The sequence below is a fragment of the Ostrea edulis genome, chromosome 9 (genome assembly GCF_947568905.1).
Source record: "Ostrea edulis chromosome 9, xbOstEdul1.1, whole genome shotgun sequence".
Taxonomy (NCBI): domain Eukaryota; kingdom Metazoa; phylum Mollusca; class Bivalvia; order Ostreida; family Ostreidae; genus Ostrea; species Ostrea edulis.
In genome coordinates, this window is record NC_079172.1 from 54,658,758 (window position 1) to 54,669,439 (window position 10,682).

Genomic DNA, 10,682 nt, shown 5'->3' on the forward strand with positions numbered 1-10,682 from the left:
ATCCCGGCACCTACATGTATAAGCTACAGCTTCATCCCATCCCCGAATCCTGGCACCTACAGCTCCACCCGGCACCTACATGTACAGCTCCACCCCGGCCCCGAATCCCGGCACGTACAGCTTCATCCCGGCCCCGAATCCCGGCACCTACATGTATAAGCTACAGCTTCACCCCGGTCCCGAATCCTGACACCTACAGCTTCACCCCGGCCCCGAATCCTGACACCTTCAGCTTCATCCCGGCCACTCATCCCGGCACAGTGATTCTACAGTTTCATTCTGGACCTCAATCTTGACATAGAAGTGTTATACCATGCAGCTGACCCTAAATTTTGGTACAAGGGTGTTATATGACACTTCTCCATACTGGTCCTGAATCCTGGCAGTCTTATGTGGCTCCATCCTGGCGTTGAATCCCGGAAAATGAATGTTTTATCATAGCTTTATTCTAGCACTGAATTTTGGCACAGGTGTGATATATTTCACAACTCTACATATAGTAAAAGTATTCTTGCTCGATATATCCATGCTTTCAGAAACCCTAGTGAATATTAATTTTCAAAATCAACAAGCTTTCTGAGAGTACTGCATGGAAGCAAAAATTGTTGAACCGCAATAATATTCGAAGTTCATTATGTAGGTTATGGTAGAGGAACCAGGATAGGAATGGTGGAAATCAACTACTATTCGGGTACAGAGACAAGACCAGCAGAAAAGCACAAATTCAATCAGGTTTAGGTCTTTAACCAAGTCAATAAACTGTGACATGTAGATGATCATGAATAATTTAGCTATATTGTTGTATTACTATGCTAGAAGTTATAACGAGTGTAGTACTCTTCTACAGAAATAAGAAACTTAGATGTAAACTTTAAACTGGTGTGGATGCGACTCCACTAGTTCTTATCAACTTTGTAGAGGCGAACTAACAATGTACCAAGCACAACAACAACAAAAAGTCCGAAAAACTGATAATTCACACTATTTTTCGAAGTCCAAGGACCGCAACTGAGCGAACAATAACAAAATTAAAACTTTTAAAACCGCGGGCACTGTACCCCTGATTGAGGTCCAGGCAAGATTCTACATGGTGTAACATAGTATATCAAAGCAATGTACCAAATATGAAATGAATATCTGAAAGCAAAACAAAAATAAATTTTCGGAATCTGATAATCCACCTGTTTTTCTAAATCCCAGGGTCATAACTTAGTGAAAAATCAATGAACCGAAACAAAATTCAAACTTGATCTGTAACTTGTTATGGCAAAGCAGTGTACCAAATATCAAATGAATATCTGTAAGTACAACAACATCAACAACAAAATGTCCAGAAACTGATAATTCGCGGTATTTTCTAAGTCCAAGGGTAATAATTTAATGAAAATCAACGATCTGATACGAATCTGCAACTTGTTATGGCAAAGTAATGCACCAAATAAAGTGCGGGAAACTGATTTGCCAGACTGACGGACAGACAGATGGACAGGTGCAATCCTAAAGTCCCCTTTGACTTCAGAATATGTTCCGGATTGCCAAACCGCGGGCACTGTACCCCTGATTCGGGTCCAGACCTGATTCTACATGGTGATCTCTTGTGTATTATAACAGATGCAGTTTGTCTGCAAAACGTCTAGAATTAGAGCATAATTAAAAAAAAAAAACATTTTGAAATATGTACCTTTTCAGTTGCCTTTGATATCTTTAGTATGAATGTTCTGTTATCTAAAATGAAGTCCTTGCACTTAAATGTCTCTACCAAGTTAAAATTATTTGAGACATATGTAAGTAGTATTGCAATTATAGTTGTGAAGTGTGGGGTTGTATCCCTGCAAAAGAATTAGAAAGTGTATATTTGAATTTTTGTAAGAAAGTCTTAGGTGTTAAAAAATCCACAGCTTCGATGATGATTTATTAAGATTTAGGCAGATTTCCATTAAAGTTAGAGAGAAAATTTAGAATAGTGAAATATTTCGTCAAACTAAGAAAAACTGATAACTGTATTTTAAGTAATATGTATACTGTGGAACCATTAGAATTCGTGGTGGCTCAATTTTCGTGGGTACCCCTCACCCACGAATTTACATCCTCAACGAATAAAGATAACTAGTATACACGAATCTTACAAATATATAAATCCACGAAACTACGTCCCCACGAACCTGTAAAAATTCAGCAATCCACGAAAATTGGCCCCCCACGAATTTAAATGATTCTACAGTATTCTGAAATGTTTAAACAATGTCGTTTGGAACCAAATACCAAGTGTTGGTAATCTACTGTAAGGAATATGCTGTTTTCTGTTGGACTAGGGTACATGTATGTATGGTACGAAAACACTGTTAGTGAAAATCATGTGTTATTACAAGCACGGCAAAGGTTGAAGGTTATATTTACAAAATATTAGTTTTTTCAATAATTCACCGAGGTGTCGTATGTATAGGTATTTTCACCATGGATCGGATCTGCAACCTTATTTAACAAAACCCGATTCCAGTTCAATATATGCAATGTATCAGTAAATTTAGATTGTCCTCTCACAAGCCGGGAATTGAAAGAGGGAGATATTTTGATATACCTGAGTGTAACAGAACGCGTAAATTATTTATAAATAGAGATATTGAAGATGAATATCACTTTATATTTATTTGTCCTTTTCATGAAAAACTAAGAAAACTATATATTGATAAATATTATTATGAAAGCCTGTCAATGTATAAATTATTACAACTATATACAAATACAAGTGTTATGTGTAATTTTGGGATTTTTTTTTAAAGGTTGTAGACTGAAATCAAAGGCCACAACATAAAGAGGTTTATCCTCAACATATCAATAAACATGTCCTTTATATTAATATTATTATCCTCAACATATCAATAAACATGCCCTTTATATTTGAGACACATGCTCTATTTTGGGCTTTAAAATTGTTATTATAACTTATTGATGTCTTTTTCACTTATGAAATTATTATTATGTCCCCTTCAAAGAAGAGGGGCATATTTCTTTCCATCTGTCGGTCAGTAGGCCACATGTTGTCCGCTCAATATCTTAAGAACCATTCACTTGATCGTAATGATATTTCATATGTGGGTTGATTATGAATAGAAGTTTATTGTTTTTCAGGTCAAAAGGTCAAGGGTCAAACTGCACATAGGAATATACTGACCACTCAATATCTAGAGATCCCTTTGCTTGACAGACATCAAACTTAGTACACTGGTATATCTTTTTGAAAAAAGATTACCCCTATTGATTTTGAGGTCACATGGTCTAAGGTCAAGGGTCAAACTGGGCTTTAGACTATCCTGTCCGCTCAACATCTTGAGAACCATTTGCTTGACAGACATCAAACTTGGTACACTGGTACATCTTCAGGAGATGACCCTATTGATTTTGAGGTCACATGGTCTAAGGTCAAGGGTCAAACTGGACATAGGAATATACTGTCCGCTCAATATCTTGAGAACCCTTTGATTGACAGAAATCAAACTTAGTACATTGGTACATCTTCAGTAGAAGATGACCCTATTGATTTTGAGGTCACATGGTCAAGGGTTAAACTGGACATAGTAATATATTGTCTCCTATATTTTAAGAATTATTTGCTTGATTGACACCAAACTTAGTACACTGGTACGGCATAAGGAGTTGATTACCCCTATTGATTTTTATTCATATGGTCAATCCACTCTGGACATAGGAAGATATTGTCTGTTCAATATTTTGAATTAATGATACTACTATTAATTAAATGATGTGTGTATCCTTTTCAATTTTGCAGCGGGGGGGGGGGGGGGGCATATGTGTTTTACAAACATCTCTTGTTGTAACATATGTTAAATGTATTTGCAACCTATAAGCAACACTGTTTTTGTAAATAAACAGTACAATACAATATAGATTGTAATAATACATATTTCGTCATGAATGCATTGCTGTTGTGAACAATGCGCGTATGAATCTGAATAGGTATACCACATCTATCTGAATAGGTATAGCACATCTATCTGAATAGGTATAGTACATCTATTTTAATAGGTATAGTACATCTATCTGAATAGATATAGTACATCTATCTGAATAAGTATAGTACATCTATCTGAATAGGTATAGTACATCTATCTGAATAGGTATAGTACATCTATCTGAATAGGTATAGTACATCTATCTGAATAGGTATAGTACATCTATTTTAATAGGTATAGTACATTTATCTGAATAGGTATAGTACATCTATCTGAATAGGTATAGTACATCTATTTTAATAGGTATAGTACATTTATCTGAATAGGTATAGTACATCTATCTGAATAGGTATAGTACATCTATCTGAATAGGTATAGTACATCTATCTGAATAGGTATAGCACATCTATCTGAATAGGTATAGTACATCTATTTTAATAGGTATAGTACATCTATCTGAATAGGTATAGTACATCTATCTGAATAGGTATAGTACATCTATCTGAATAGGTATAGTACATCTATCTGAATAAGTATAGTACATCTATCTGAATAGGTATAGTACATCTATCTGAATAGGTATAGTACATCTATCTGAATAAGTATAGTACATCTATCTGAATAGGTATAGTACATCTATCTGAATAGGTATAGCACATCTATCTGAATAGGTATAGTACATCTATCTGAATAGGTATAGTACATCTATCTGAATAGGTATAGTACATCTATTATAATAGGTATAGTACATCTATCTGAATAGGTATAGCACATCTATCTGAATAGGTATAGTACATCTATTTTAATAGGTATAGTACATCTATCTGAATAGGTATAGTACATCTATCTGAATAGGTATAGTACATCTATCTGAATAGGTATAGTACATCTATCTGAATAAGTATAGTACATCTATCTGAATAGGTATAGTACATATATCTGAATAGGTATAGTACATCTATCTGAATAGGTATAGTACATCTATCTGAATAAGTATAGTACATCTATCTGAATAGGTATAGTACATCTATCTGAATAAGTATAGTACATCTATCTGAATAGGTATAGTACATCTATCTGAATAGGTATAGTACATCTATCTGAATAGGTATAGTACATCTATCTGAATAGGTATAGTACATCTATCTGAATAGGTATAGTACATCTATCTGAATAGGTATAGCACATCTATCTGAATAGGTATAGTACATCTATTTTAATAGGTATAGTACATCTATCTGAATAAGTATAGTACATCTATCTGAATAGGTATAGTACATCTATCTGAATAGGTATAGTACATCTATTTTAATAGGTATAGTACATTTATCTGAATAGGTATAGTACATCTATCTGAATAAGTATAGTACATCTATCTGAATAGGTATAGTACATCTATTTTAATAGGTATAGTACATCTATCTGAATAGGTATAGTACATCTATCTGAATAGGTATACTACATCTATTTTAATAGGTATAGTACATCTATTTTAATAGGTATAGTACATCTATTTGAATAGGTATAGTACATCTATCTGAATAGGTATAGTACATCTATCTGAATAAGTGTAGTACATCTATCTGAATAGGTATAGTACATCTATTTTAATAGGTATAGTACATCTATCTGAATAGGTATAGTACATCTATCTGAATAGGTATAGTACATCTATCTGAATAGGTATAGTACATCTATCTGAATAGGTATAGTACATCTATCTGAATAGGTATAGTACATCTATCTGAATAAGTATACTACATCTATCTGAATAGGTATAGTACATCTATTTTAATTGCTTTGAAATCTGGCAGAAGTGAAAATAGATTGTGAATAAAAAAAAAACCCAAATTCAGTTTTTGAAAATACGCTAACGCACTCCATGAAGTATGGGAACGTGAAACGGCGCAGTTCATATCCTCGTGTATTTTTCAAAAACTAAGTTTTTTAAATTTTTGACTAATTCTAAAGGTTCATCATCGTGTATACACCATGTAAATATCATGCTACTTGCACACTTATATCAAAGTGCAGGTGTGACATGATATTCATGCATTTAATCTGTTTTACATCAGCCACCTGGGCTTTGTGTTTTACAAACTAAACAATTATATTGGAAAAACAGAAGTTACACAACCAATATTTATTTTTAAAACAAATATTTAATGTATGTCAGGATGGCCGAGCGGTCTAAGGATCCAGACTCAAGAGCAGTAACTCTTAATTCCCACATCGGGAATATTGGGTGTTCTGGTCCACAAATGTGGGCGTGGGTTCGAATTCCACTTCTGACACTAATTTTTAAAACCAAGGGAAAAAATACGTCGTTTCAATATCTTTTTTTGATGCATTTGGTGATTTTCCTGTCCCAATTCCTCATATATCTATAGAAACATCTGTAATAACCCCTGATCACAAATATTTGTCGGTTATATTTCTCAATTTTTTATTCATTTTATAAAGAAAATCGAATTTCATCAAATTTCAAATGCATACTCCAGAACTCCTCATTTTGTCTTTTGAGATATTACTGTTTACGATGTTTGAATTAAAATACAACAAAACAATATTTTTAGTCATCATATTTTTTTTTATTACATGTATTTCAGGGGGGAAAGCGTTTTTAACATCAAAATTTAATTTCTTGAAAACTGGTGGTTAAATCTGTACCAACTTCTGTAAATAGAAAATACACATGTATACTAATGATACGAAAATGTGAAATTGAAAAAACAGTTCTATACCGCCATATATAAAAAACATTATAAGAAATATGTTGGTTTTGAAATTCCGGATGGAAGAGTTATCTTTCCTAATATAGCATGTTACTATCTGGTACTTATTGTAAGAACGCATTTTCGTCCCAAAACCATAAAATCTTTCTCAGATAAGTGAGAAACGATACAGGAAGAAAAATACACAATGCTATTGTAAGAATAAACGTTTTTGTACAGAATTTTAGTGCACACTTATATAAGGGTATGTTTGTATAAGGGTATGTATGTTTGTATGTATGTACAGTGTATATACCGAATAAATATTTATTCACACCTGAATTTTATGCATATGTTTGTATATGAGCAAAGCAGTAAAATAAAATGCATGTGCTGTGCTGTTAAGGAGTATAATATTGTCAACATACCAGGCTACAACAGTAGGATAAATATTTTTAAAAGAACTTGAGAAAATAGAAAAATATATGCAGGCAACAAATATTTAAAACAAAACAAAACAAAGACTGCACTATTCTATTTTACAGCATTACCATTTACCTGACTTAGACAGTTAGATGTTACATGTATGCCATTAAACTTGAATAAAAATGTTCAGGACCAATGAAACAGGGTGCATTTACATGTAGCACTATAATCTGTCTTGACATTCTCTTTCCTTTTAAAACATTTAAGCAGAATTGAAACTCGTATACATGCATGTACAAAATATATCTTTCAAAATCAAAAACACTATTTCACATGTAAGTACTTTCAATAATAAGGATAAGGTGACAGACATACATGTAGTATTATATGTAATCCTTTCCTTACACGTGATACATGTATGTCTATTTTAAAAATGCAATTAATTCAGTGATGATATTGATGATGAATTGGTGATAATCATTCGTTTATTGTATATAATAATAAAAGGTTTGCTTGAAATACACGGCATTATAAAATCATGTGAACTTACCTTCGTTTCTCGAACGGTTACGGTAGCTCAGTGGTAGAGCGATCACTTTGTAACTTAGACAGTTAGAGGTCGCGAGTTCGAGCCCTGCTGATGCCATGGCCTAGTCAAACACAAAATGTAAGCTTTTGGTAGTTTGATCTATACTCCTTCACCAAATACTTGGCTTCTAAGCGAGAGCCACAGGTCTTTAGGATATGACCTTAAAAGCGGAGGTCCCGTGTCACAGCAGACGTTGGCATGATAAGGAAACTTAGCACTAGGTCTATGGTACTTCACCGTTCACGTTTTCCCTGCACTTCTAACTGACAATGTCGATTTGTTTATAAACAAATTATTTTAGCGCTCGTATCTCCGTCAGATATCTGTCCCTCAATAAAGCGTTGAAAAGAACTTCAACTGAAGTTACCTTCATGAAAAGAAGAGTTCTGTTTGCGGGTTCCTAATCTATTTCTTAAACGAGTAAATCAGTTTTTTACTGCAAGTCAATGGAATTTCATCGGAATTACCGCCGTTATAACGATGGCTCATTTCCCCTTAAATGATAGAAGACCGCATATGGTGTTCAGATCTTGTGTCAAAACTATAAAATATGTTCACAAATCAAAAGTGTGAATTGTTTACGAGCGGATCCCAAGACAATCGGACACACGTGATATGATTCCATTACAAGAGATACATTTCATCTTGAATTCACATGCACAATTGTTCCTATACTTCTGCTGCGGCTGCACACTACTGGTCATTAGAAGTTTGCCATTTTCAAATATTTACATTTCCAATGTTTACTGTTTGTAATGGCAACCATTTCTTCGTGAAAACACTACTATCATTTTCCGCCCCCAGTTTTGGACTGTAGGGTACAACCTTACGCCTCGATCCCAAGGGTGGGGCAACATTTCAGAATTTTCTTATGTTTGAATATTGGGTGATGAAAGAAAACAATTTTGATATTAGGATAGAGGGCAACGAAGTCACAAATATAGAACCCTTCAAAGGGGTCAAATAGGCCTTTAAGGATAATTGAGCTCACCTGAAAGTCCATGATTTTCCATCATGTAAGATCATATATAAGGAAGACTAATAACAACTTAATCGTTGAAGTGTCCACAAAAAGAGTATGGAGGTAAGAAGGGGAAACCCTAGGACTATCATTTTCCGCCCTCAGTTTGCTACTGCTGGGGTCCCACCTTGGGCCTTCTCGTTCCATTTTCAGAGCTCTTTAATGATTAATTATGGGGTACTTTAACTCCAGGCCACGGAGTTACATGTATCTCCATGGGTGATTGCAAAGTATTTGTTTCTCTGCAGTACGCTGGTCTGCCGCCATTTTGTCGGAGTTTTTCAGTTTAGTTTATGTTATTCAATTTGAATTAAATTCAGGTTTAGTAATTGTTTTAGATAGATACATGTATATAGAATCAATTATTTAGACATTTTGTAATAAAAATTTAGTAGCTTTGTATATTTCTGTGTATGAGGGTGATGCATTTGTCTATGGATGAGGTATCTTCTTTGTGGCCCTCCCCGGATACCCTAGCGGTAGAGCGACATAACCCCATATCCCCGTACTTACACATGAGTAGGTTGGGAGGCAATGTAGGCTTTAGTTTAGACAACCCACGGAGTAGAAGTGCCCATGCCGGTATGATAGACCCTAAGTGATTATTTCTCTCCGTCCTTGCCTTTTTGTTTGAGGGAGGGGGTGGAAGGTTCAGGGGTGGCAATTGTAGGGGTGGGGTTTACTGGTCCTCAGTTCATTTTTCAGGAGATTGACAGTTTAGATTTTAGATGGGGATCCATAGTGTAGGTGCGACTCCCCGGATAACTTGATTAGTTTCGCTTCGCTTATGAAAAGTTCTAGTTTTAGGGACTTAAATAGGTTGGCTGACGACTACTCGTCTCCCATGGGGGAGGTGGTCAGTTATGCCCCAGTGAGGCCTACTACGACTATACAGTCATGGGTTACATACTCAGTACCATCACCATTATCACCATCTCCGTAACTAGAGATGGTATCATCACTATTTCTTCATAGTGGTGGTTGAGGACGACTAATACCCTACCCCCAAAATTTTAGTCCTCGGGGTAGGGGTCTTCGATGATTCCGAGCCCGATGTTTATTCATTAAGTGTAATGCATTATGCATAAAAATGGAGGGGCGGATCTCCGTAACTAGAGAGAGTATCATCACTATTTCTTCATAGTGGTGGTTGAGGACCACTAATACCCTACCCCCAAAATTTCAGTCCCCGTGATCGGGGTCTGCGATGATTCCGAACCCGATGTTTATTCACTTAGTATAATACGTTATGCATAAAAATTGGAGGGGCGGATCTCCGTAAATAGAGAGAGTACCATCACCATTTCTTCACAGTGTTTGGTGTTGGTAACTGGCACCCCATTCCAGTCTTGTGTTGTTTGAATTGCGAACTGCGTTCTAGAATGCGGTTCACTATTGAATTGCTAATAGTTATCAAGAATAAGTTAAAAATTTCAATTGTTAACGCACGACGACGGACGCAGACCAGTTGCAATAGGTCACCTGAGTAACTCAAGTGACCTACAAAAAGTTCGATATACGGCGCAAAAACTGAGCAAGGTTGAGACCTTATATCTTTGTATTCTTACTTTGCCGTCTCAAAAAATTATCATAAAAGAATCCTAACATACATGCATTTCCTCACTATACCTGTGTCCACATTCATTAAAATGAAATATAAAGAAAGAGAATGATTCAGGTGGTGTGACAGAAATGGAATACCTAAAAGTAGAATAGATTTTATATTCATGTCTGAAAATTGTGAGTTAGATATGTCAAATGTCTTTTTTAGAAAACCTCCAAATACGCAAGGTAATAGAATTTCAGATCATCTATGATAAACCTTTTAATGAATAAAGAAATTGGAAAGTTAAATACCTCGCTATTGTAACGAAAATGATTACATAGGAAAAATCTAGAGGGGTAAAGATAATCAGGAAGTATTATTTCTTCAATGGCTAGATGAATCAAATACGGCTGCT

The 10,682-nt window shown here is 35.0% G+C and overlaps 1 long non-coding RNA gene across 1 annotated transcript; it reads right to left on the reverse strand.

The window, feature by feature from the left end:
• Nucleotides 1–6,540: 6,540 nt before the first annotated feature.
• LOC125659082 (uncharacterized) lies at nt 6,541–8,030 on the reverse strand. The gene is made up of 2 exons (XR_007363910.2): nt 7,662–8,030; nt 6,541–6,647 (listed from the first exon to the last, which is right to left on the reverse strand). It is a non-coding gene; the product is annotated as an uncharacterized LOC125659082 (long non-coding RNA).
• Nucleotides 8,031–10,682: the final 2,652 nt, after the last annotated feature.